Source organism: Haemorhous mexicanus, chromosome 9, assembly GCF_027477595.1.
Source record: "Haemorhous mexicanus isolate bHaeMex1 chromosome 9, bHaeMex1.pri, whole genome shotgun sequence".
Taxonomy (NCBI): Eukaryota; Metazoa; Chordata; class Aves; order Passeriformes; family Fringillidae; genus Haemorhous; species Haemorhous mexicanus.
In genome coordinates this window covers 18,662,200-18,688,098 of record NC_082349.1, presented here as the reverse complement: position 1 = coordinate 18,688,098, position 25,899 = coordinate 18,662,200, and the positions used below count along the sequence as shown (strand labels likewise).

Below are 25,899 nucleotides of genomic sequence, written 5' to 3'. Positions count from 1 at the left end.
TACTAAGGGTCACAAGAGAAATGATAGTTTGGCAAGTCTTCCATATCAGGAGGAGAAACCAACACCAGCAAGTGAGATGAGAGGATGGGGTGTGGGCCTGCTCAGCACAGGTATTTCTGTGTTCCTAGAAACAAGGAGAAGCAGGAAGGATGCTTGATCCCTCCTTGGATGCAGTAGGGTCAGTTCTGGCCAGAGCTGTGATGTGTGGGGAGGCTCAGAGGAGAAGCTGCTGGCAGGCCAGGAAGGTGAGCTCACCCAGTCTGAACAAGGGGAAGGGGCTGCTCAGGGGGAACAGCCTGAGTGAGGCTTGCACCTGGCCTTAGCAGCCCCTGTGCTACGAATCTCACTGGGGAGGAGACCTCCTCATCCATAACGGCAGTCTGGGAATGCACTTTTAAATTTCAGTTTAGTTTTTATTTTGTGAGTTCATTTTCAGTTCAACCACTTATTTTGCTGTAGTCAATGTATCCTGATTTCATCTTTCACCTTGGCAGCTGAATGGAGTATTCCCTATGGCTGATCCAAGGCACCTTCTCACTGGTGGAGCAAGGAAATATACACACACAAGTATTCCCTTGGAGCAGGAGAGTGGTTTCCCACCTGGAGTTACTGGAGCCAGCTTGAGGGCAGGTAACAGGCAGTGCTGGGTCAGTCTCCCTCATCAGGCACAGCCAGTGCCTCTAACAAGCAGCAGGGGAGGGAGAGATTGTTTATGATGCATAAGGTACCATAAGAGATACCATACAACTCAAAAGAAATCGAATCAGGTTTTGAAACTGAGACAACCAAATTTTTCATCATGACCAGCCTTGGCTTGCCAGGATATTGAGTACCTTGAATTCCATGTTCAAATATTTTGGGAGCTAAAATACTGTTTATTGGAAGGAATTTGTGAGTAAGTTAAAGCCAGGAATTATTTGGGGAAATTTCCGAGTGATTTTTAGATGATCTAAAAACAAGAAATGTGGGATGAATAAATTATTTTGTTATATTGCATCTTCATCTCTAGTTTGAATAGTGAGAGAGAATCTGGCCCCAGTGCCTAGAAGTCATACTCAAGGATTGGATTTCCCATGTAAAAGCTATAGTGTGATAACACAGTTGTACTGCATATTCAGTTTTGATATGTAACCTTTTAAATAAATTGGAATACTCTTTGTGCCTATACTGGCACACACGGAGAGATCATAAACAATAATTTTGTAAAGGTCACTTCCTCACTAAGCGCTTGAGCTCATGGCAAGAGCAGCAGAGGGCTATTAAAGGACCTTTATGCTTCTATTTTTTGGTGTCTGTTAATATTTTTGCAGCTCTGAAGCTCTGTTTAATATAAAGGCTGTGTAGTGTCCCATGCCAAGGGTCTGTCTGTGCAGGCCTGTGCAGTGAGACCCTGGGCTGCCTCCCTGTGCATTTTAATAGCAAATGCCTGCTGGCCATAGGATCTGGGTTACTTGCAGCGTGGAGCAGCATGCCCGAGGCTGGCAGCATCCTTCCTGCTGGGAATGAGGGAGAACACAGCAAGATCCAAAGGCTGGAGGCTTTTGTGTCAGTAGCACCTCAAAACAACCAGGTATCAGGAACCTGGGCAATACATGAGTGGCTGAGGGATCTGCACAAGATGCTTGCCAAGTTCAGCTGCACAGCACATTGCTTGGATTTTCCTGCTGCTGCCCTTCTAAGGTGCTAATGAAGTTGTTAGTTGAATAAATTTTTTTGGTCCAGTGGAAATTCTATTGGTCTTGCTTGTCTCCAGCAAAATACTTTGTCTCAGAGGAAATGCTTGGAAGTTTATAGTCCATCCAACCAACATTAAAACCATGTATATCTGCTGGTCTTCAGAAACAGAAGCACATTTTGTTACAAACTCCCGTTGGACTGTTCTTTCCTGTGATTGACAACATGGCCTAAATCAATATCCTTTCATTTTCAGATCTCTATTATTTTGAAGAAATCCACATTTGTCCTGCAGACAGTGTAGGGAGAAGTTATTCCTCACTGTAGTGGCATCAGAAGATACCCTCAGCGGGGTAAGTGGTGTCTATCTGGTGTCATTAAAAAGGCCCCTAGCCTGAATGTGTGTGGTATTTTCTGGGGGGGTAGTAAAGCAGGAGGCTGAGATGGTGCATTTTAACTCTGAGATGTTTTATTGACGCTGCTGCCTGCTGGTGTAAAGCCACCATGGCTCACAGAAGGAACAGGATGCTTGTAAGGATATGGGCCATACACAGAGGGGTTGTAACTGGAAAACACCACAGTGTGCCTGGGGAAAGGATGCTTGATGTTGCAGGCATGGCCTCTCTAGTGGGCAGAGGTTGGTGCTGCCCACACAGGAGGTGGCTCATCCATCTGCTTGTGGGGACACTCCCACACCTGCTCTGGCACAGCTGGAATTGCCCTGATCCCAGACACAGCACTATGCAAAGCCAGGGCCAGAGCTGGGGAACAGCCCAGGTACCCTTCCAGCTTCTGCTGTCACCATCCATTCTGCTGTGGTGTTTATTCAATATCCAGAATTTTGTTTAAAATTATTTCACTTCTCTCTCAGTGAGAAGCCCTTGAATGTATGATTCAAAGCTTTGATTTTCTCTTCTGTGGAAGACCTGTGCCTACCACCTATCTGTGATCTTGGGGAGGTTACATGAACTCAACAACAGAGCTATGTCAGCCTGAAAGTTTTAATCACTCAGGTGTCTCTTATCCTGGAAAATCACTCTTTCTGAGGGCAAGCTGATAAAAATCCATATTTCCTAGATTTAAAGTATCAATGGTGCTAGCTCCTTCTGCATTAATAGATTGTCTATTTTATGGGGTTCTTAATAACTCACCTAAATTTTAACCAATTTGCATAAATGAATTTTAAGGAAGGTCATAACATTATAAAAGTATGTATTTGTACTTGTTAAACGTCACTCTACAAACTGTAGCTGTTTTTTTTCTCAAGCTGATAATTGCAGCTAGCCTTTGGCAGCATTTGTCTGACCTTCCCTACTTTCCCCCGCTCCCTGAATCAAAAAGAATTTTTGGTAAGATACTACAAAATCTTCCCCAAAAAGGGATAGAACTTCAATCTCATAATAAGGAATAAAAGAGGTAATTTCCCTTGTGATTGATAAGCATTATTTGTAAATGAACCTGCTTTATGGAATGGTGAAAAATGGTTGGAGCAATTAAAAAATGAATTGAAAATGCAGAAAATAGATTCCCTATAAGAAATAATATAGATTTGTAAATGCAGAATACAAAATTATAGATGTTGAATGAACAAATTAATTTGGCTGACATTACCTTCCATTTGCATAGAAGCCATCTTTTACGTTTTCCATGTAGACCATTTTCTATCTTCTGCTGTGACTGAGGGAAAAACAAAGCACATGAGTCCTTTAAGGCAAGAGGAAAACAGCCCGAAAGTCATGTTAACTGATTCCAAGAGTTGTGCAGCAGGCAGAGATTCAGGGAATGACAAAGGCATGTGCAGAGAGGAAGGCAGCGATGCCAGGGAAACAGCTGGTGTCTGAAAAGCCCAGTTTGCTGTTCCCCTTACTCTTCTGCATGAAGGCTGGGGTGGAGGCCTTTGCTGGTCAGGCCAGGCTCTAGCCAGGATGCTGCTGGGGAGATGGTGATCTGGAACTCGTGGCTTGGGAGGCCCCAGCCAGCTGGGATCGAGTACGGCAAAACCAGGTCCTAGCTCCACACTGCCATGGAGAAATGTAAAACCAGCTTCTGGCTTGACCACATGGACTCAGTGGGAGTGACTGTACCAAGGAAAGGTCTCTGGGTTGGGCTTGTTTCAGTTCTCCTTGCATGGTAGACATTGCTCCTAGACTACCTGGATACATGTGGACATGTCTGGGTACTTCTGGCTCTTCTATCACAAGACTTGGAAGCAAAGTTTTAATCCGTGGACCTTTGTTTCTCTAATTCTTTCTGATCACCCCAAAGCAGAACAGCTGGTGAAGGCCAAAGATTTGTGTTTAAGGCACCAGTGCTGCAAACAAACCATAGCATGGTTCTGTTATGTCATAACAGCATCCAGCCCATTTCTTGTGCAGGAGGACCTACATGAACATCTTAGTACATGCAGCTAAATTGCACAAGCAGAGTCCAGCTCCTGAGCCTCACAGAATGTCTGGGAACAGCCACAGGCTGGTTTAGAGGCCAGGAATGGTGACTGTTGGATTCTTCCTCTTCCCTCTGCATCCTTTCCCATCTTCTTGGTGAGAAGTACAAGAAACACCCATTTATTCTTCCTAGATCAAACTGTAGCTAACCCATAATGAGACATGCTGGTATCCTTTCTTGCTACTCAGGCACATAAAACACTCAACAAGTTTTTCCAGGGTTAAAACCTCACTGAGTTGAGCCTTGCATAGTGACACTGCGTGACCAAAAGCAAAGTGCAAAATGCTTAAAATTCAGGACCTTAATTTAGCTCACTTTTGTTGGGACGTTTCAGAATGGATAATGACATATGAATCCAAAAGGCAATTTTTGTATAAAAAGACTAATAAATGTTTCCAATTTCTTCCACAAGGATTTAAGAAAAAAAAAATTAACAACTATGCTGTCCTGTTCTGTTTCAATGTTAAAAGTAGTAGCAAACTATTTGAAATTGGCTATTCACAGTAACTGTGGCCACAGGAAGGAAACTATAGTGTCAAGGTATTAGGAAGAGAGAAGAAAAAAAAAAAAAATAGGTTTCCCGTTCTCTTTTCTTTCATCTCTTGCCCAGTTTGGCAGAGAGTTCGGGAAGGGGCTTTTCGCCTCTTCAGGGAGAGACATAAACTTGGACCACACATTCTCAAACACTGCCAGCTTGTCATTCAGCTCATGCATTCAAGATGTTGCATATTAATAGCACTCCCTGATGACTGGTGGGTAGGGGTCTCTCCACCTATACAAAATAAGCCTCTTGGCACAACAAAGTACAAAAGAGGCCCATACAGGGAGAAAATGCACTTGAGGACTGGTTTGGAGAAACTCTGCACAGATGCTTATGTGCAGATGCATATTTCAGATGGTTTTTTCCTGATTAGCATGCAGCAAATTCACCTGTTTTGCTGCCTAAAGGAGTCACAGCAGACATGGAAGAGCACCTGCGTGAGTTCAGTTCTGTCTCCCTGTGAATATGATTTCCACCCTTGTTTCATTGCTGTTCTGCGTAGCCACTGAGACCCTTTTCAATCCCCCTCTTGGACATGTCTAAGCCAGCAAACACAGAGAGGTACTTTGGGATGGAGACAAAGCACGAACAGTGCAGGGTGCTGCATGTTGAGAAGCGAAGAAGGGAATGAGTGGGTGGATTGGTCACACAGGTGCATTTGGGGTGCACTGGGGATGCTTAGGCCAGATGGGTTCTGGCGTGGCTGAGATAGGAGGATGAGCTCCCAGGACCTGCACAAGAGCCTTGTGTTTGTCACCTGCAAATGATCTGACACTCGGCACATACAGAGTTTCGCCTGGGGTCTGGTGATGGGATTGAAGAGAATGAAGCAGGCTGTCTCCCCCGCCCCTGCGGTGTGCTGGTTACACGTGTCTGCCGTTAATTCTCACACTGCGCTCTACAGGCAGATCCTACACACACACGGGGAATGAATTTCCTTTGTGCTCTGCTTCATTGTAGTTTACTCCAATGGCAGAAAGCACAGCTTAGTTCTAACCATGTGTTTTGTAAAAATGAGCCTCAGGAGGAGAAAGTGAGGAGAGAGTTGCTTATACATGTGTTGGTATCTGATGCAATCCGCAGTGTGAGCCACGTTTTTCTGGATATTTCAGCATACACTGAGAATGACACATGAGCAGTCCAAGCTATTTTCAGAACTGACAGTTTTCCTTTTCACTCCAACAATTGCTTTTTCAATACACTAGAGTATGCAAAGTGCTTCAATAAACTTTTAATTGGGAGTAGGAGTAACAGTGAAACTACGGGAAAACTTTAGGCAAAACGAGAGCTGACCTCAGCTCATACCTGTTTTGTGGGTTTGTTGTTAAGTTTTTAAAAGAGCCTGAACACCTTGGCATTTTTGGATTTGGGCAAAGCTTTTCAGAAGGAGTCCTTTTCAGGAGTCCTGCAACAGCCAATGAATGGTTTTATGATGTTCTTGACCCAGGAAAGATCCAGCAGAAATCTGCTCTGAGAGGAGCCATGGGCTAAAGGTGTCTGGATATATTTTGATCTAAGCTCTTAGGTATTTCTCTAAAAAAAAATATTCAAAACGTTTGACATTTTCAGAAAATCTTCTCAGATCCTTACAACAGAAAACAGATTACAAGGAAAACTCTCCAGATAAATGTGAGATGGATTTTGCTCTAATGGCTCTTTCATACTCTTTTCCTGAAGTTTACTGACTGACACCAAGAACACAAATATGCCAGGGACAGGGTCTCTACTTCTTCTTAAGCTGTCAAAATCAGTTAGGGATCTGAGGCATGGGGGTGTATTTCCTAGGAACTTAATTTCTTCCTATTACCCTCCTGACAAAACTAACCAATCTCTTTGGAGCTTGCAAAGTAAGGTGCATCCCACAGAGCTAATGCTGTGTGCTCTACTTGTAGAAAGGTATGTTTAACAAAAGCTGCATTCTTGATGCACTCCAAATATCATTATTATTGTTTAATTTCAGCTGCAGTTCGACATCTGTTTAAGATAGTTTCAAAGATAATAATCTCACCAGACAGATAGAAAATACAAAACTGAAATTATGTTGCTCAATTATTTTGTTTACTAGTGGTGTTAAACCACTGTTTTTGTCTGAATCCTGCAGAAGAACTGTGATTTTTTTTTTACCTTTAAGCTCCTCTGAAAATACAGCTTTAGCATCAGTACCTATTTCTTTCCAGATTACGTTATATGAATGAGTTTGATAGGAGTCACCATGGTGAGGAAAGGATAATGGAATTTCAGGTAAGAGTTCTCCATAATGAATTCATTCCTTACAGCATGTTAACACCCACCCATGGAATTAGGGACCTTTGTAACACAATGCAACAATTTACTAGACATCACAAAACACCAATTATAGAATTGGACTGAAATGAGCTGCCAAATCCTCTGTTCCTGATAAAAGAAGGATAGGTATAGTCATGCCAGCACATTTTAACTCCTTCCTAAAAATTCACTTGGGTCCATTGTGAACATCCTCGGTGATACAGTAGATTGACTGCAGTGCTATGTGTATGACATGAAAGTAAAATAAAATAAAAATGAATAGGTCATGAACAGCAGTGACTATGAACTCAATTTGGAGCATATTTATTTAAATAATTACAGCAGATTGTTAACTTTGAGACTCTCCTGATTTATGCAAGGGAAAATGAAAGAGAATTGGCTTCTATATTGTATATTTAGCTTGATAAAAGGAAGCCAGTCTGCATGGAAGACGTGTGCAATTGAAGTTCCTCAGCTGATATTTTATAAAAGCACAATTAAATGTCAGTACTTTACAAAGAACTCTTAAATCCTAAGACTGAATCTTGTCTGTTTTTACTGGTAGCAGAGTACCAAACTGTAAGCAGAACTGAGCAGGATCTGACTTTCCATCACAGACAGTTAATAATTAAATCAAACATTATATTCAACAATAGAACATATGCATCAGCTTCTTTCAAATTGCATTTCCTTCCTGTTAGATCCATTAGTGTAAACCAGACTGCCTTTAGAAAACCCCTTATTGCTGCTGTCTTTCAGCACAGTTCCTGAAATGGATAATGTGGTGCATATTATGGGCAATTACACAGAACTCCCTAGTGACAGGGTTTTAGAGTTTCAGAATAAAACAGCTGGAACTACAGGGCTGTAAACTAATCGGAAAAAGAGACAATAGTAGCACATTTAGTGCACATTTTTAGAACATGGACAAAGACTAGATGTGAAATACTACATATCACTCTACCTACTGTATTGCACAGCATCTTCACTGCAAAATCCTGTTTAACTCTTGAAAGACAAGGTAATCAACAGCCAAAGATTTTGTCATGAACAAGTGCATGCACAGCTCTATAACCTGAGCTAATTGGAAACATTAGAGGAAGAAGCCTTGATCCAGAGCTGTGGTTTTCTCTTAATGTCAGTGTACTTTGAATCAAATCCAGAACTCTATTAAAAAATGATAATTTATTAATGAATGCATAATGAATATATACCTATGCCACATATACATATGCTAAAAAACTATGTCTCCATCCCTCTTTTACTGTTTCAATATACTGAGGATTTAGCATTTGTGTTGCAAAAATTGCATTTGCTCTTCGATATATCTTGGATATTGCCACAATGCATAGTGTTTGATCCTCCATCAGTTTAAACTGATGGCAAAGCTCCCATTAATTTTAGTAATACAGCAGTGAATTTTTAGAATAGCACATGCATCATTTAAAAGCACAATGACCATGATTACATGTGTAATCACAGTAATTGTGCACACAATTACTGGTTGGGTATCTAACTGCCTTTCAAAAATCAGTTGCTCTACTTGTGTGTATACTCACAGTAGTCACTTGTGAAAATGCAGTGCAGCCCAGAGCATCCCCACCTCTGTGCTTGCCCCTGAAATACTGCAGGTGAGGGCTTGTCTCTGGCAGTAGGGATGTAGGATAGAGAGGTATATGTTTACATTGCAGTGATTTGAACCATAAATAAGAAAGGGAGAGAAACAGCTGCAGTGTCTCTTTAGGAAAGTAAAAATGTAAAATTACTTCAACTAATTTTTCAAAAGGACAGAGACTGATTTGCACCAGCTACTGTCTTGTGAGCCTCCTTATCAGCAGTGTCCAGCAGGCATGGGCATGTTAATGTTTTATAATGGCATGGCAAAATGATCAAATAACATATCAAATAACAGCACCATACTAGAATATAACAAAAAAAATTAAAACCAAACAAAACCACACTGAGTAAAATTTTGCAGCTTAAAAAATTCAGAAAACAATTAAAGTTTCAACACAGTGCAGTGAGTTTCTTAGAATGCAGAACCCAAGAACCAACTGCTGTGGCTCACTCTAGTTTAAAAGGTGACTCCTTTTGCTCAGAAGGTTGGTTCCTGTAGCTGCAGAGGTATAGAAAAACACATCCTCCCTAGACAGCAATAAGAGTTCCAGATCCATTCTTTCACTCAGTAAAATGGTAGCTGGAGAAAGTTTTACACAAACCATTTTATCCAGTTGTCCCCCACAGTCCTGGCTTCCCTCCTCCCCTGGGGCATGGCGAGTGTGCTTTTCTTTCCCAGTAACAGCTTCATGAGCCCTCAGTGGAGGGGAGGGATGGAGGAACTGGGCAGGCTGGGCCTGGAGCCCACATGAGGGAAAGCAGGTGTCATTAACAGCCAGAAAACACCCTCTTCCTGGGGAGGAATGGGCCTGATTCCAGGGGATGGGAGCACTGGAATTGTGTTGAATGAGAAGTTGCACAGCCTGTCCAAGAGCCCCTCTTGCTGTGCAGGGACAGCCTACAGTGCTCACTCCGAGGGACTGGGCAGGACAGCATCCCATGGCTCATGAGAACAGGTCCCCCAGCAGCCCTGACCCTATGGGAGAGGCAACTGTCTTTCCAGATGGAAGACTCAAAAATTGGCAATGAATGAAAAATGAACTTTTTTTGAGGCTGCCAGTGGCTGGAGGAGGGCAGCTGGACTGAGAGGCCTTCAGCACACTACAACTTCTATGGTTACCAAGGAGGAAACCTTCTAAAATGTGCTGGGGCAGATGTGGTGGTTACAAATCCCATGTGCTGTCTAAATAAGATCTCAATATCAATTGTTGTAATGTTTGACAATATCTGGTTCTCAACTTATCTTGTTTTAGAGGTGGAAATTTTGATGCTCATCCCCATATATGGGATTTTAGTCCCATCAGAGTTTGAGAAGTTAGGTCCTGGGCTCTGGTGTGCTGAGAGACAACTTCAGACTCTGTCAGGAAGAAGAGGGAACAGTGGTCAAATGCTTGAAAAATGTTTCGTCTGCTACTGGAAAGCTCCAGCACCTTTGCCTTCAACAGCATCAGCTTGTAGCTGAGCTCACTGCATGCATGGCTGTGCACGCTGGGTTCTCAGAGCCCATGGCCACAGGGACTTGACATGTTTTCAGAACAGCTTTATGTAAGTTAATCCAGATGGCATGTCCTGTAGCCTCTGCACAAATACCTGCTAAATAGTTTTTTAAACTTTATTGAAGCACATGATTCCCTTCTTGTTTTTCTACAACCATCCTGATCATTGTAGCAGATTCTGTTCTTAATTTCATTACAATAAACGTGAAGTAGCCTCATTGACATCCAATTAGAAGGAATTTCAGCTCTCTGCATTGCCTTGGGTCTACAGTCTTGTACACAGGAGCTGTTCAAGTAGACTAAATTCAGTCCAGAGCGTTAAACGCTGTCACTATTGTAATTAACATTAGAGAGCTATATGAAGCCTTGAAGCTATGAAATCCCTGAAGTCCTGTAGAAAACGTTTCTTTGTACAGACCTGAAGTGTTATTCGAACAAATTCACCCTAAAAGATGGAGAATTGCTGGGACATGAAGAACATAAGGCTCTAAGACTGTATATTGGAGAAAAGTTCCCTCTGAAGTGTTCATTTAGTCACCTTTGGTGACACATGCTGCCTTGCCTGCCACCTCTGCAAGCGTGGCCTCACTTTCACTGTTATTGCAACATGTGTCAAATGAAATGAAAACAGAGATTTGGGAAAGGATATAATTAACCTACTTGTAAACATTAACCTTAAATATCTTGCTAATTATCTACTAATTTAATCACTGCAGATCTCAAACTTGTTTGTTAAATATTTAATTCTACAAATTGTTTTTGATACAGAGGTGTGGGGAGCTTTCTGGGAATGTAAGTTACTTTGTAAACTCTGTAAAACCATTGTTATGTTCACACTTCATTGAACAAACCCTGCTGTCAACAAGACTTTTAATGGAAATCACAACCAACTGTGCCCTGAGGCAAAGAGATATAGTGCCCTATTATTTTAAAATCTAATGAACACATTGTATGGAGTGTAGACCAGGGTAAATTTCTTCCTGCACATCTTCAGGTTTGATTCCATGGGAGTCTAGACTAGAAAGCCCTGGGTTTCCTTGTTCCTTTGGTTGCAGTGAAGCAATACAGCTATTTCTTACCTATTCACCTCTTTATTACTTGAGTAACTCAGCAAGATTTTGTCCTTGATTTTCAGCCCTTTATATCAAGTCACTTCCTTGTGCTGCAAGGAACTTTAAAGGTGTTTAGATGCTCCAGTTACAATGCCACCCAAAGTGCCTCTAATTATTCCTGAGAGGAAGCTCTTGAATTTGGTAGTGTTTGTTGAGAAGCTGAAAGCTCTGGTTTTGTTCCTTCCTCCCTGATGGGAAGAAGGCTATGCTTGGGATGCCTCCTGCAAACACCCACAGCACAGCCAAGCACTGCAAGGCTGGGCATGGGGACACCTCCAGTGCTGAGGCTGGGAGAGGAAACAGGCAGGGCATGGGTGCTGGGGACATCCCACATGGAGGGGGTGGCTAAGCCAGGACAATGAGGAACAGCCTGGGTGGAGAGGATGGCTGAGCCAGGACACTGAGGAACAGCCTGGGTGGAGAGGATGGCTGAGCCAGGACATGCTCTGGAGGCACCCAAATCCTCTGTCCCATGAGAAGGCAGGGCTCCTCAGCTGTGCAGTGCCTCCCCTCAGACAGGAACTTCAGCCAGCCCCATGTTTCAGGCTGTACCTCCATGGCAGCTCTTTGTCAGTGTTATTTTCTCCATTTTTGTTATATTTGCCTTCTTAATTGAGGAAGCAGATAGAAGACTCACATTGTGTTTTGGCACTGTAATTCTTACTATCAGAGAAGGTGCAAAGGTATGATAAATTGAGGTGGTGGCTCACAGCAGACCTGTGACAAGAGCCATTTGATAAGTTAGGTGTCCATATAAATACCTATTTGGGACTATATTACTACCTTATCATATATTATTTAGAATTTCATCTTGATTGTCTGTGGTTATATATTACACACTTATGTACTGGTTAGTTCAATAAAGAATCAAATTTCTGTGAATTTAGCTGAAAAAAGCTCTATTTTTTCCTGTTAGTTATATGAAGTCTCGTTCTTTCTATGCATTATCTCAATTTCTGGGCATTTTTCCCTTCATTTACTCCAAAAATTAGTTCAGTACTTATGAATAGTGAAAGACAGCCAAGACAGGATGAACTTTTGGACAATTTATGCAAACATGACAGATGATAATAGATTTACTGTAAACATGTCAGGCGCAAAAGACTTGACTGCTTTTTAAATACAGTGATAATGGAAGAGATTTATGGATATTTTCAACTGTTCATTAAAGAGAAAAATATTTTGAAACTATAGCCTCTACCCTTTTATCCCTTTTTGCCTTACAGGCTGAGTTTGCAAACCTTTGATATTTTCTTCACCAAAAAATAAAACTTGTTATGAATTTATTTATTTATTCCCAGTACTTTCATTTGTGTGTCATTTTACAGTTTTTATTACATTCCTGGCAGTCCAAATTATGGTGTTTGAAGAGCACCTAGAGTCCACTGCTCTAAGTTTTCTAAAAATAAGGACTAAGTTCACTTAATGATGCTTTCTGGCTACTGTCTTTTTTCTTCTCTAGTAATAAAAGGTTAATAAAAATCTCTGAATACTTTAACTGCCTGTTAGATCAACCAACCAATTAAAGGTTATTCTATTCTAAATGACTGGAAGCTACTTAAATTGATAAAAGTTAACATGAAATAGCTAGTACCTGTTGGATCTGGTTAATAAAAAGCAAAGTCTTAGACATGAAACTCATGTATAAATATGGTTGACCCAGGTATCAATTCTTACAGCCAGCCAGGCGTATTCTTAACTGTTTATTGTCAGAGTCTGCTTCTGTGCACTTACAAATCAATAGTAAGCCTTGCTTTCAACTTCAGTGCAGCTGATGTTGTTGGCAGTCAATGATTTTGCAAGATCAGTTCAAGATACTGGAATGGTTTCAGGGAATTATTGGATTCTTTCTTTCTAAAATAGTGTTAAACTCATAAGTAGGAATTTAGGGAATTTAAACGTGAAAATGTATGCGCTTGCACTGCTTCTTAAAACTAGTGGATCTTGCCAAATCTCCTATCAAGTCAAAGCAGTGCACCAAAATGATAGCAGGAAGGATTGTGCAGTGCTCAAACATCTAATCCTGCATACTGACAGTGCTGAGCATGCCCTCATTTTTTGAATAGATGGGGAAAGATGGAGAAAAATGGAGAGAGAGCAGATTTGGGTGAAAAATAACAGTTTTCATTGCAACCTTAGAAGAATATTGGCAATTTTGTAACAGAATGATTTGAGCATTCCGAGACCCTTCAGAGGAAGGCAGGAAGCTTAATAAAGGCTTCATTTTGGAAAAATGGATAGCTGAAAGTGGTATTTTACTAATTTTCACTGGAGGTGCATTTCCGGCTTTTGAAAATTAAGAGCCACAAACCAACGCACATTTATGAATAACATAATGCTGTTTGAGATAATGCAAATGTCTTTATAAATAACATATTATAGCTTAAATCATTATTTTTAATGCCTCTTTTTTTTTTCCCTATATGAACAGGTCTGTGCTGGTCTGCATTAATTAAATGTAGGTAGGTTTGTAAGGCCAGATCATCATTATTTCTGTGTCCCTGATTTAAATCTGCAGTAAAACATTTCTCCATTTAGTTTGGTGCTTTTGTGTCATATTTCATACACTAGTTGTCTCTTAATTAAATCCATGATAGCCCACCAACACAGACTATTAAAATAACTATACTTTGCACTTGACATATTTATGAGACAGATTCATAAGAGTATAGACTGATACTTGAACTACTCACTGAGAAATGCTAATAAGATTATGATGAAGGTAAGATTAGAACATTCGTCTCCTTTTCACTTCTCTCTTCTTTATAGGAATTTATTTTTATAACTGCAATTCACTATTTCTATTCCAGGCTCTTTGATGTTGTTGTATATACCAGCAATTCTTTCTGAGTCAATTTATTGTGGCAATGAAGAGTGGGAAACTGCTAATTTATATCCCACCAGCAAAGTGCATAACTGTTGTGTTCCTTGAAGTATGAATGTTTGCAGATGTCTGTAAACCTTCACATGAGACTGACATGTTCAAGATAATACCTTTGGATATTACCTTTGGAATTGGGTGATGAAGAATATGGATGGTGGTGAATTGCCACATTGTTTTACCTTTACTGTCTTACTCCTTCAACCCTCCTGGTGGTGTAGAGCCGTCTGAATCTGCTCTTGGAGGAGGGAGGAGACAGTGGCATTGTGCCCGTGACGCCTCAGTGCCTGTTCCTGTGACCCCTCAGTGCCTGTTCCTCAGATGCAGTGGAGTGTCCTGAGCTGTGCAAGCTGCTCTGGGCAGCTGGACTGTCACTGCAGTGTTGGAAATGGCCTGGGAGCAAATCCACAAATCATATCACTGTTAGACATATGCTAAGATGTTATCATTCACCTGTATGGATATCTTGGAATTGCCTTCTTAGCATTATTTACAGACAGACTTGCTGATATAATTAATTTGTTAATTTTCTTAGTAATTTGGATGTGGAAACTTCAAGGAACTCCACGTTTGAGAAAAATGTTGCTAGAAGTGAAAGTGCTGCTAAATGAAAATCATGGAGGATTTATATAATTTTTCAGGACTGTGACGTTCACATCTTAGGGACCTTCCCTCTCTATTTTTTTTCAGATTCACATTCTTTCATGGAAGAACTTCTGCTCATAATTGTGCTGTGGTCCAGGTATGAGTACAAATGGAAAAGGCTCTAAATACATGCAGCTTGAAAGGAATGTATTTTACAATACATAAAGTCTATAGAATGCCATGTCTATGTGATGTTCAGATGTTCAGGAGGATAAATACATCGCTGTGTTTCATCCTGGTATTCTCTGTGAACGCAGTGAAAACATCAAATGCTGGGATTTCATTTAGAAATAAATACAATATTAGAAAGTAAGAATAATAAAGTTATATTAAATATTTCATCCTCTACAGAAATAAACCAGCTACAGTTCAGGGAGCTTCACTAAACACATTAAATCTAATAAAATTGCCTACACGTACTCCTGACACTGGTAGTAATTAAAATAACTTGTTTCAAAAAACTGGTCCTATACATGAATACTTATTGGCAATTATTTCCAAGTTCTTCAAACCAAAGATAAAGTAATTTGATTCACACACAATGTTCTTGTAAACGTGGTTCATCCTGGTTTTTATATGCAGCTTAGGACTGTTAATTGCCATTTTGAGCCTCACAGTAAAATAGAGTTCAATATGTCGCTTTTTCTGAAGTATTGAGAAATGTTTGAGAAATGCTTGTCTTAGTCTAATCAACTGTGAATAATTTATTTCTGAGTCCTACTTTTCAGTATAAATGGATCTGACTTTTCTCAGAGCTTCTCAAGTCTAATCAACTTGTTACATTCATTTAATTAAGGAAATCTGTAGCGAACTGTGAAGCCTAAGTACCAACAGGCTTTTTTGTCGTGCAAAATTGGTGTATTTTTCTTGTGAATGCGATTGTGATTGTTTATACTGACAGGCAGCCTCTACTAAAGAAATCAGGGTTTTTTCTACACATATGGGTCAATATGAATAGCATACAAACTGTTTTCTGAACTGCCTCTCTTGTAGCCACCACCCAGCTTCCCAAATCCACACAGCAGTAGCTTTCAGGCAATTCTCATTTCTGGAAGGGTTATGAGTGTTCTTCCATGCCTCAAAGGGGAGGAAGATATAATAGAGGTATAACATACTAGAGTGAGGATGAGAGACTGACTTTTTAGTCACTCTTGAGGATTAAAGCACTGGCACAAGCTTATGGTCAGCATGCCACAGAGTCACCCACAAAGGCATGAGCTAAGGTGCTGATTCAAAGTCCTGTTTGTGTTTCCCAACCTTACATAATTTGTTCTCATTTCTCTGAGAAATCAGCATTCTAGGAAGGGAACAGCTCATACAATAAAGGGCTTTGACATCATATATGCATTTGTTTTAAAAAAGGCCCTATATTTATTTGCTAATAAATGTTCAGAAGTCCATCATTCCTCTCATATTTATGTGATATGAGGAATATTTTTATTAGAAATATAGAGAGATGCTGTGGAGATTGACGTATTATTTTTTTCTCCTTATCCTCAGACAAACTCTTCAGACTCAGAGAAAAAGTCCTCAACCCTGATCTAAAATACTGTCCAGTGCTTATGGGTTATAAAATGAAAATCATCAAAACTGTCCTTGACAGGATGTTTCTTTCCATTAGTTGATTAAAATGGTTTATTGTTGCCTACAGCATTGTTACTTTAAATGTATTTTTTAACAAAGAGCAGATGTGGCCATGTCTGCACTGTTTCTCTTTCTGTGGTTTCTGATACAGAAGTGAATCACTACCTTGGCAGATCCTCCTGTGGAGAGGGAGAAGGGAAGGTGAGGTGCTCAGCAATGGGCTGGGGTACCAGCTGGGGGGGTGTGCAATAGTGCTGCAGAAAGGCGGAGGCAAAACATGCAAACAAGTTAAGCAGCAAGTGCTCAGAGTAGAAGAAAACCCTAGAATCTGGAATTTTCTGCCTGCCATTGCTGTATGTTTGCTCTGACAAAGCAAGATGTAGGTTTTGGCATTGTTTCAGACTGACAACTCTAACTTTTCAGATAGAGCATGGAAATGGAGAGTAGCTGATCCTAAAACATTAAACAAGGTTGTACCCCCATGAACTCTCATCTATCCACTGCTGTTACAAAGAGAACTGAAAAAGTCCAAGTCTTTGAGATGTATGTTAAATTTCTTTGTTTCTTGTCCCCTCCATGTTTGATGGGGGAGCTGAAATCTCAATACAAATCCTATTTCCAAATCAAGGGGTCATTTCAAGCAATAGTTATAGAACAGGTACCTTTCCATTCCCTAGCACAATTTTCCTAAGGCATGTTTTCATCTGATAATAATAGGGTCTTTCACTAGCAAATCTCAAATTATTGGCCATGTGACCTTAAATTCAATAAATATTTATTTGAGAATCATAGGTTAATTAATTTCCATTGTTTCTGTTTTAATTCTATACATGCTTATACTATACAATTAGAGAAAAACACAAACAGCCACGAGTAAATGTTGCTCATACAAAATATTCCTATTACCCTTTACTTTTAAAACCATTAATAGATTATTAGGAGATATAAACATTGGAGACCATGGATCATATTTGCATGTTAATCAAATCCATGAATTATACATTATTTGCTATGGAGAGTACTAGAAACAATATTCCTCCTTTCTAATAGCTATAAAAGCTGGAGGTTTCCTGGAGCACACATCACATCCCCTCTGCAATACCTTATAATAGAGAGAAAGAAATCCAGCTTTTCAAAGCAATCTCTCACTAAATGAAATAGATTTGTTTGTGTTGCTTTGCAACACACAAGTGTGACAGTTCATTTTAAACAAAATAGTTTTAATAATGTCATTACTAATATCTCTTTGGTCATCTCTCTGAAAAATTGTGTTTTAATAGGAATGTTTCATTTTAATAAATGGCAGAAGAGGCAAGCTGCCCTGAGTCAGCAGGAAGTGGATATACACCAGAGAACAGGCTGATTGTGTTAGATTCATCCAGAACATTGAACAGCACACAGACAGTCCAAGAAAAAGCAACTGGCTGTATTCAAATGATTAGTCTTACTGCTATGCTGTAGCACAGATTCACACATTCTTCTATTATTCCTTGACCTTCTGCCAAAAACTCCCACTTCAAGTAATAATTAGAATTAGTGTTTCCAGTGCATGCTTCCATCTTCCTAACAAACAGTAATGAAATGTGGCTTTTACAAAATATGCAGTTAATTAAACTTTTTTTTTTTGAACATTGTTTGATTAATACAGTTCCCCTGTGCTAGCCCCTCATTATGCCTGACTACCTGGGATTGGTGAATTGAAAGAAAAGCACTATCAATACGATGAGTGAGATTTCAGAATTTTGCACTTTAAAATTGCTTGTGCTTTTTAATTTTTTTTTTCTTTTTGTTTTGCTTATGCCTTGGAATAAACTGAAAGGACAGCCTTTATTTGTAATCCTGTTTTTTAAGTCGAGGACAGTATGTCTATTATATAACAACTCTACAAATACCCTCAGTGTGAATTTGAAGAACACATATATCAAGTGCTACAAGATAACAAGTGGATTTCTAGGCAAGCTTTTTGAAAAGGTGTCTCAGCACTGTATTGCTTAATAACACTATGCAAACAGATATTCTGATTTCATTTTTAAAAATATTATTTCATGCTTTTTAACTGTCTGCCTTAATTATCCAAATCCTGAACAAGTATAGTCTTTTGATTGATGAGAGTTCCACCCCTTTACCCACACCCCTGCAGATATGAGGCTCCACAGTTTAGTACCATAAATCACTGTGATTGTAAAACTTAACTACTGTATGATCAGAGATCACATGCAGTGGTAGCCTGGATATGCATTCATCCTTCGTTATGAATGTTTTAGGGCTAAATTTATTCTGGATGTTTGGAGAAATATCTTTTTCTTCACTTAAGAAAGCAATGCATTTTAAATAAGCAATTCTTGCAACAATTGGAAATAATCACAGAAGTCTTCTATTTGCAATCTTCATTAATGTGAGTTATTTCATCACTTTAGGAGAAATCTTTTCAGAGGAAAACAACAATTAAACCCCTCCCCCCAGGCTCTGACAGCTAAGGATCTATGGATCAGCCATTTTAGTAATTAACCACAATTCCTCTGATTTGTGAATTTCCAGATGATGAGGCAGGAAGCAAGTTACATCTTGGAGAAATTGCCCTCAGGAGAGAGGAAAAACTATTGCGAGGTTGACAGCACAACCTTGTACCGGCACAGTTTCCCTTCCCCAGTGGTTCAAGGAGTTCCAAGCACCCTCCTGTAAATCATCAGCTCACATCTATTTATTATCTTCCAGCCCAGTGCACAACACTATCTGTTACACACGGATACCAGCAATATTGCAAGGTGGACTCAAGGGATAAAAGAGCAAACCCTGCACACCTCCTATGCCTGAGTCACACCCACTATAAAGCCAGGCTCTGTTCATAAAGTGCATGCTGTTGTCAGAAATGAAACAATATGAACTGTTCCAGTTCAGAGTAGAGTTTTTGTAGCATTTCTCCATTATGCTTGATCTTATCATTTTGATATCTTTGTGTTATTATACAGAAACAAAATTTATCTGCATAGTAATGGACAAAATGTCTATGAAAATATTGCTATTCATTCAATGATTGTTGTTACATTTGGACTAGGCGCCAGCCTCACTCTGTGATGCTTGTCCTGAAATATCAATAAATAAATCATAAAAGCCAATGCTTCAAATATTGAAAAATTCACACTTCAAACTGTGTTTTGAACTATACTGAGAGCAATGCCTCAGATTGTCCTTTTGCTTTATATGAACAGAGGAAATTCAAAGTAGGAGGAAGTGTCTCCCGGGATTTGGCATAGGGGAGTGCCACAAACCATCAGCCTTCCTGTCTCTGCTGTGCCAACGAAGCCTCTCCTGGGATGTACCATGAGAAGCAGACAGTGTGTCTGGGGAGTTAATGTGGCTTCAGATGAAATTATCTCCTGCAGAATCCATCTTGCCTGTTGTTTGAGTGCATGCAAAGGAGCCAGCCAGTGGTGAGGAGCCAGGCCACAGCAAGGCAGGTGAAGGCTCAGAGAAAAGTAGAAGCATCTTCCTACGACTCTGTTAAGTGAAGTTCTTTGCACCACAGACTTATCCTGCTGGTGAAAATGGGACATCACGCCTCTTTTTCTCCTTCTGTCTGGAGCCCGCATTTGGTAAGAGCAAACTCACTGAAGTCCCCACTCTGTTGCCCATTTCACTCCTCACTAGTAACAGATATCTAAATTCTATGGTGTGATTGACAGCATTAAAAGGAGAAATGAGGGCAAATGTCCTTCTGAAAAGTAGACTCTAGTTCAAGCACGAGTGTTTGGGCTGATGCCCAAGTTGCAGAATGATTTTCCGTGGTCTGCATTGTGCAGGGGACCACTAGGCAATTCTAATGGTTCTTTTTCTTTTGCTTTAAAAGCACTGAAATTAGCTGAAAGCTAGAAGTAGGAATGGTATTTTGTAGTAATTGTAAATGCAAAGCTAGACAAGCACTGGAAGTCACTCAGGTGCATCTATTCAAAGGCCAGAAGAAAAAGCACTGCAGGTATTCAGTGCTTTATCTGATTAGAAAACAGCCTGGCACAGATGTGATTTCTGCTCCATATATCAAGCTATGGCAGGCTTTTGCTGCTTCATTATGAAAGCATGTGAAGTAAAATAGGGTTTGGAACATAAAAAATGACAAATTTGGAAAAATATCTATATGCCAGATGGGTGTAGGAAGAATCCTTGTGACAAATATATTATTAAGGGAATATGCATAAGGAAAGAAACTGTGCCCAGTTCTTCCAGGGATGGACAGGCAGGAAGGTAGCGTCTCACTGTGTCTAATGTATTCTCTAATCTAAATCTAATTAATTATGTTACATCGCTGACATTCAGTCTAGGCACTGCACACAACAATGGAAGGCTGCTCCGGGGCTTCGGGAGCGCTGGCGGTTGCTTCGCCCTCGGTGCTTTTGTTCTCCCCGCTCGGGAGCGCAGGTCAGGGCGACGCCATCGCGGCCGGGGACGGCGAGCGCCGCGGGGCAGGGTGAGCTCAGCCGGCCCCGCCGCCCGGCCTGCCCCCAGGCTGCTCTCGGAGGGTGCAGCGCCCACCGGGAGCGCTCCCGCACAGCTTCTCCTCGTGTTCCGTGAAGAAACCGGGAGCATTTTGGCAGGGGCTCTGGCTCTTGCTCTGCTTTCAGGGCCGAGTTCGGTGTCTCGGAGCCGGGTCCTGCGGCGCCCGGGAAGAGCTCCGTGCGCAGCTCCCGGTGCAGGAAGGGCTGCCCCAGAGGGAGCTCGCCCGCCTGAGCTCTCCGGCTCGGAGCACACGGCGTGTGTGGGACAGCTCCGCTCCGCGAGGGCTGGGGACACACGGCGCTGAGGAAGGAGGCTGAGCTCCGGTGCCGGGAGCCTCCTGGGCAGGCAGCAGCTGAGGCTGTGCCACAAGCCGGCCATGGGGCAGGACTGATGAACGGGGACCCTGGAAACTTCAGCTTTGCAATGTGGGGCCAGGAGGATCCTTCAGCCCAGACGGGTGGGGCCAGGCATCAGCCTGTAGACCCTTGAGGAAACATCACTGCCTCTTCTTGAAAGCAGGCGAGTCAGTATTTCAGCTTCAGGGTAAATAACCCAGGAAGACACGCAGGCTCTGGCCGGCCACCCCCATCTGGGCGCTGACCGGGTCTGATCAGGTCTTTATAGCAGCGGAGGAGCTGCAAGGAGGCACTGCACACACTGAGGGGGTTTCAGCCTTCGGTTATTCCCTAAGATGGGATACCTGCTCTGGGTTCAAGGTGCGAATGATCCAGCCATGATTAATGTGTTCAGAACCGAAACAGAAATGGAGGTAGGGAGGGTGGTATGGCAATCGTATCATTTGGCTTCACGTAATTTGATTTTACTGATGCCTCATCCACTATCTGATTACTCTTTTCCTATTTAATCCCAGCCAAACCAGGAGGCTTTTGCTCACAGGCTTTTAGTACTATTTTATTTGGCAGTTATGGAATAAAAGAATTTTAGTATTGCCTTAGAATTTCTCCTGACATCTATCACAACCAATCCAGCTCATATGTGGGTGAACTGTGTTTTGATCCAATTATAAAATTCTATTGGAGTCTTGTTACATTCTTATCCCATGTGCATGTTGAAAAATTCAAGAGCAAAAGAAAATTCTACAAAATGTTTCTCATTTACTGTAGGCTTGGAGACACAAAACTGCATCACACAGTCATTTGTGGAGGCTAATAGCAAACTAGAAAAACAACGTATTCTTGAGGAAAACCTCCCCGCCCCCCGGTAATCAGCAGCAAGACTTAGAGGGAGAACAGTAGAATCTGTGTATAGATATTACTGGCAATCGTCTTTTGAAGGCACAGCCTTACTTTTGTTAATTGTAGCAATGAGAACTTTGTTGCTATTCATCCCAGAAGTTATAATGAAGAAGGATCTGCCAGTCTGAAGACATTTTGGAGGGTGCATAAAAATGACAAATTTGAAAGAACCCAGACACAAAATGACCAAGGTAACACATAGCTAATGTCCCAATGGATTGCAATGAAGATACTTTACACACTCTTAGCATCTTTATAGCAAAAATGCATTATTAAATCAACAGCCCATGCACTATTTAATTACCATGATGGAGAAGTTGATCTAGGATATTTCTGTCTCAACACTTTCACTGTCTTCAGGGAACAAAATATAATAAAAGGAATTAGGTGCCTTCCTTGCTCATGGGCTATAGAAAGCCATGCAGAGGCGTAGCTTCACAGACAGAGTGCTGCTCCGAGGAGAGGAAATGCACTTGCTCCAAACCTTTCTGGCTCCATCCTGGTGGAGTCTCTCACACACCTACGATCTGAATCCCCATCCTAAAGCTGGGAGGTGGCAGGACCGAGCCAGCAGCCTTGAGCCAAGCAACAGTGGCAGGGCCAGGGCCAAGTCTGGAGCTCCGACTTCAGCTGGGAGCTGTTCAGCCACATGGAAAAGCCAACAGCTCTTTGACTTTCCCAAATACTGCTTGGAATTCATCCCTTTCAGGTCTGTAGGAGCACTGCTGGGATGGACCTCTGTGCCTCACCCAGCTGAGCTGTGCCCTCCGTGTGAACCCAAGGCCACTGTGCCCCAAGGCAGCAGCAAGGCTGTGCTGGGGTGGGCAGGACACAGGTGGCCCTGCAGGGTGCTGGCCACAGGCACCAGCAGTGGGCACCAAAGCTGAGCTCAAAGCTGTGCTACGTGCAAGGATGAGAGGTGCATGTGTGCCCGCCAAACATGGGTCCTTCCCAAGGCTGTCTGCTCTTGGTTACATCAGTTTGGCCTCTCTGTGATTCCAGTGGCTTGATAGTCAGTCCCCTTTTCCTTATTTCCAGGTTGTTGGTTCCCCATTCTGGAATGCTGTCTGTGTTTCTGTACCCCATGGGAGGCTGAAAAATGTGGCACCTCTCCCCATGACTTCCCCTGGTCACTCTGAGCCCCATCATTAAGCTCTGACACAAAAATCTGTTTAGTCACAGTGGCAGATTGCTTCCGTGAAGCGCAGAAATGTAATTTGCCAGTACTTAAGCTACAATATTAAATACTAACATGAAGTTCCTTCCTCTTTTCAGTTCTTTATAGCAAAAAATACTTGGTGTGAAATCTTGTTTCTACAAGGGTCAGTGATAAAATCTGCATCAGTGACAGAGCAGCTTCTGCCCTTCCTATGGTGAGTGGTTTTACTGGTTTTGCATTTAAAGCTGTTCCAATGCATCAGTGCTTTCATTGCCAGTCCAGGGCACTCCTACACTTGCAAAGCTGGTGAAGAGTTCATCTCCATATTCCCCTTGCCCCAGTGGTGTCCCAGGCAGCAGGACAGCCCTGCTGGGCTTTATTCTGCAGTGGCAATGGCCGGTGGTTCAGCTCTGAGAGCAGCCGTAAGCCAACACGCCTCACCTCAGGCTCCAGCCCACTGTAGTTAATCATTAAATAATTCTCCTGGTGATGTTATCCAGTGCTGATAAATTACAGATTTCATTGTTTTGCCTGGAGCAGCTTTAAATTGTGTTAATTTCATTGAAGATTGACACTGGCTTTTGTTTCCTTTTGCTAGTGTTTTGTCCTGTAAAGCGACACATACTACAGACTTCAGATTGCTCGTATAATTGGTACAATAGATTTTTTTTTCTATATTTGGAGAAAATTTTAATCAGAGCCTTTGAAATACCAAGAACTTTGAGATCAATAAAATACTAATGATAGTGTATTAGAAGAAGAATATTCCCACAAATCAAATAGCTTTTAAAACAACCTTATTGTTGACCATGTTTGTTTTACATGTGATCTCAGAATGATTTCTAATTTTATACAGCAGTGAATTTATTCCACCTACAATACACGTTTCTGACACAGGGTTTTCTCAAAAACTGAAGATAAAATACATTATACATCTTCCTGATGAGCAAACTCTCATCGGTCTGATTCTCCCCTTTGGCAAAGGAAAAAAATATCCCCAGGTAGTCCTATTCTTTTCAGGAAGAAGAAAAACGCTGTTTTAAGTTAGTGGGATCTTGATCTGTTCTTTGATGATAAATTCCACCTATTTTGGAGCAATTAACATAACAGTTCAATGGGTATTGAATAAAGAGTGTGGAAAATTTTGGAGCTGTAATTTACAATTAAAAACATGATATTAAATAACTTCTGTACCAGCAACAATGTGACACAATACAGTAGACTGTTGTGGTAAATAAGAGAAGGTTTTGATTGTGCACTATTGTAGCTCCCCAAGCAGAGTGTTGAGGTCAGCTAGGAAATATTGAATAAAACCTCATATCCCCTCTGAGGCTTCATATCACAGCTGGTATTCTGAATAGGGGTCTCTCTCAATATTTTCACTGGGGTACCTGGGGTTTGCTTTGGTGGGGTTTTGTATTTTTTTTTTAAGCACATGGTATAACGCAGTCTAATCCCCCACTTTGCTGTAAATGTGCACAGAGATTAATTGAACAATGAATTAGGTGTCAGGTGCCTCAAGGCACTGATAGGTATTAATGCCCCTGACCAGCCTCACCTGGGGCATCCCACTCCCTCCAGGGACTCAGGATTTAAGCTCAGCCCTTTGCATCCTCTTGTTTCCCAGCAGTGCTGTGGGGCTGCTGACCTCCAGCTCCTGGTCTGTGCACCCTGCTGGGGTGGGCTCTGGCTTGTGTGTGGGCCTCCAGGCTTGGTGACAGAGCTGTCCTGTCAGTATGGGCCAGGCTGGCAGTCTGCAGAGTGTATCTGGCTTTGACCCTGACCTGCAGATTGTCCCCTAAGCGTGGCCCCAGGTGGGTGCTGTGAATGTGCCTGATGTTGGGACTTGTGGTTGAGGCTGCTCTGCTCTCTCCACCAGCTGCTTTGTGACTGGTCCTGATCCTGTCCCACTGAGAGAGGACATGGTTAGTTGAGGTAAGTAAATACTTTAATGGCGTTCACTTAACCTGGAGGAGCCTACCCTGTCCCATGTCTCTATAACCTATTTCTTATGAGAAAGGCAGGATTTCTTAGGAGAATAAAAAAGTATCTGGATTTAATATCTTGGAGCAATCGTTCTGCAATAGCTTTTGTGTTCCAGACTTTCCCTCAGAGACATGGGGACAGGGGCTGCAGCTCCTGCAGGGGTGCAGCTGGTGGAAGCCAAGCTGACACAGCTGCAGCTGAGGTTGGGCTCTCCTCTGAGCTCCTGTGCAGCCAAAGGGTTTCTGTGCTTGCTCACCTGCCTCATCTTGTGTCAACCTGTTCTGTGCAAACCCGAGCTATTGTTCCAGAATTTTGTAAATCAAAACATAAGCCCCCTGGAATCCATGTGTTTTTGTGCAGGCCATGGTAAAAGATTTGGGGTGGTGGCAGTTGGAGTTGAGAAGAAGCTGGAGGGTTTGTCTTAGTTTGCCTTTTTTGGGACCGAGTGTAGACAATGAGTTGATCCAAATTGCATGCATTGTTTCAAGAGAAGGACTACAGTTATTTGCAGCAGAATGAATCAAGTTAAAATTCTCCAAAATACCTCCTCAATAAGCATCCAGCTCTTAAGAAACCTGGGGCACTGTTTCATGCATTTAGCAGAACAACTTACTTACACATGTAGGCCATTTAAAGAAATGGGATAAATAAAGCACCTTATGTTGCATTTCTCAACCATTTAGAAAAAAATATGGAAAAGAGTGTCACTTTGCTTGCCTAGATTTTTGTCTAACTCCATACAAGGTT

The 25,899-nt window shown here is 41.6% G+C and overlaps 1 long non-coding RNA gene across 1 annotated transcript; it reads left to right on the top strand.

Annotated features, from left to right (window-relative positions):
• Window positions 1–1,927: 1,927 nt before the first annotated feature.
• Window positions 1,928–13,612, top strand: LOC132330804 (uncharacterized). Its single transcript, XR_009487442.1, has 3 exons — window positions 1,928–2,027; window positions 6,838–6,901; window positions 13,582–13,612. It is a non-coding gene; the product is annotated as an uncharacterized LOC132330804 (long non-coding RNA).
• The last annotated feature ends 12,287 nt before the right edge of the window (window positions 13,613–25,899 follow it).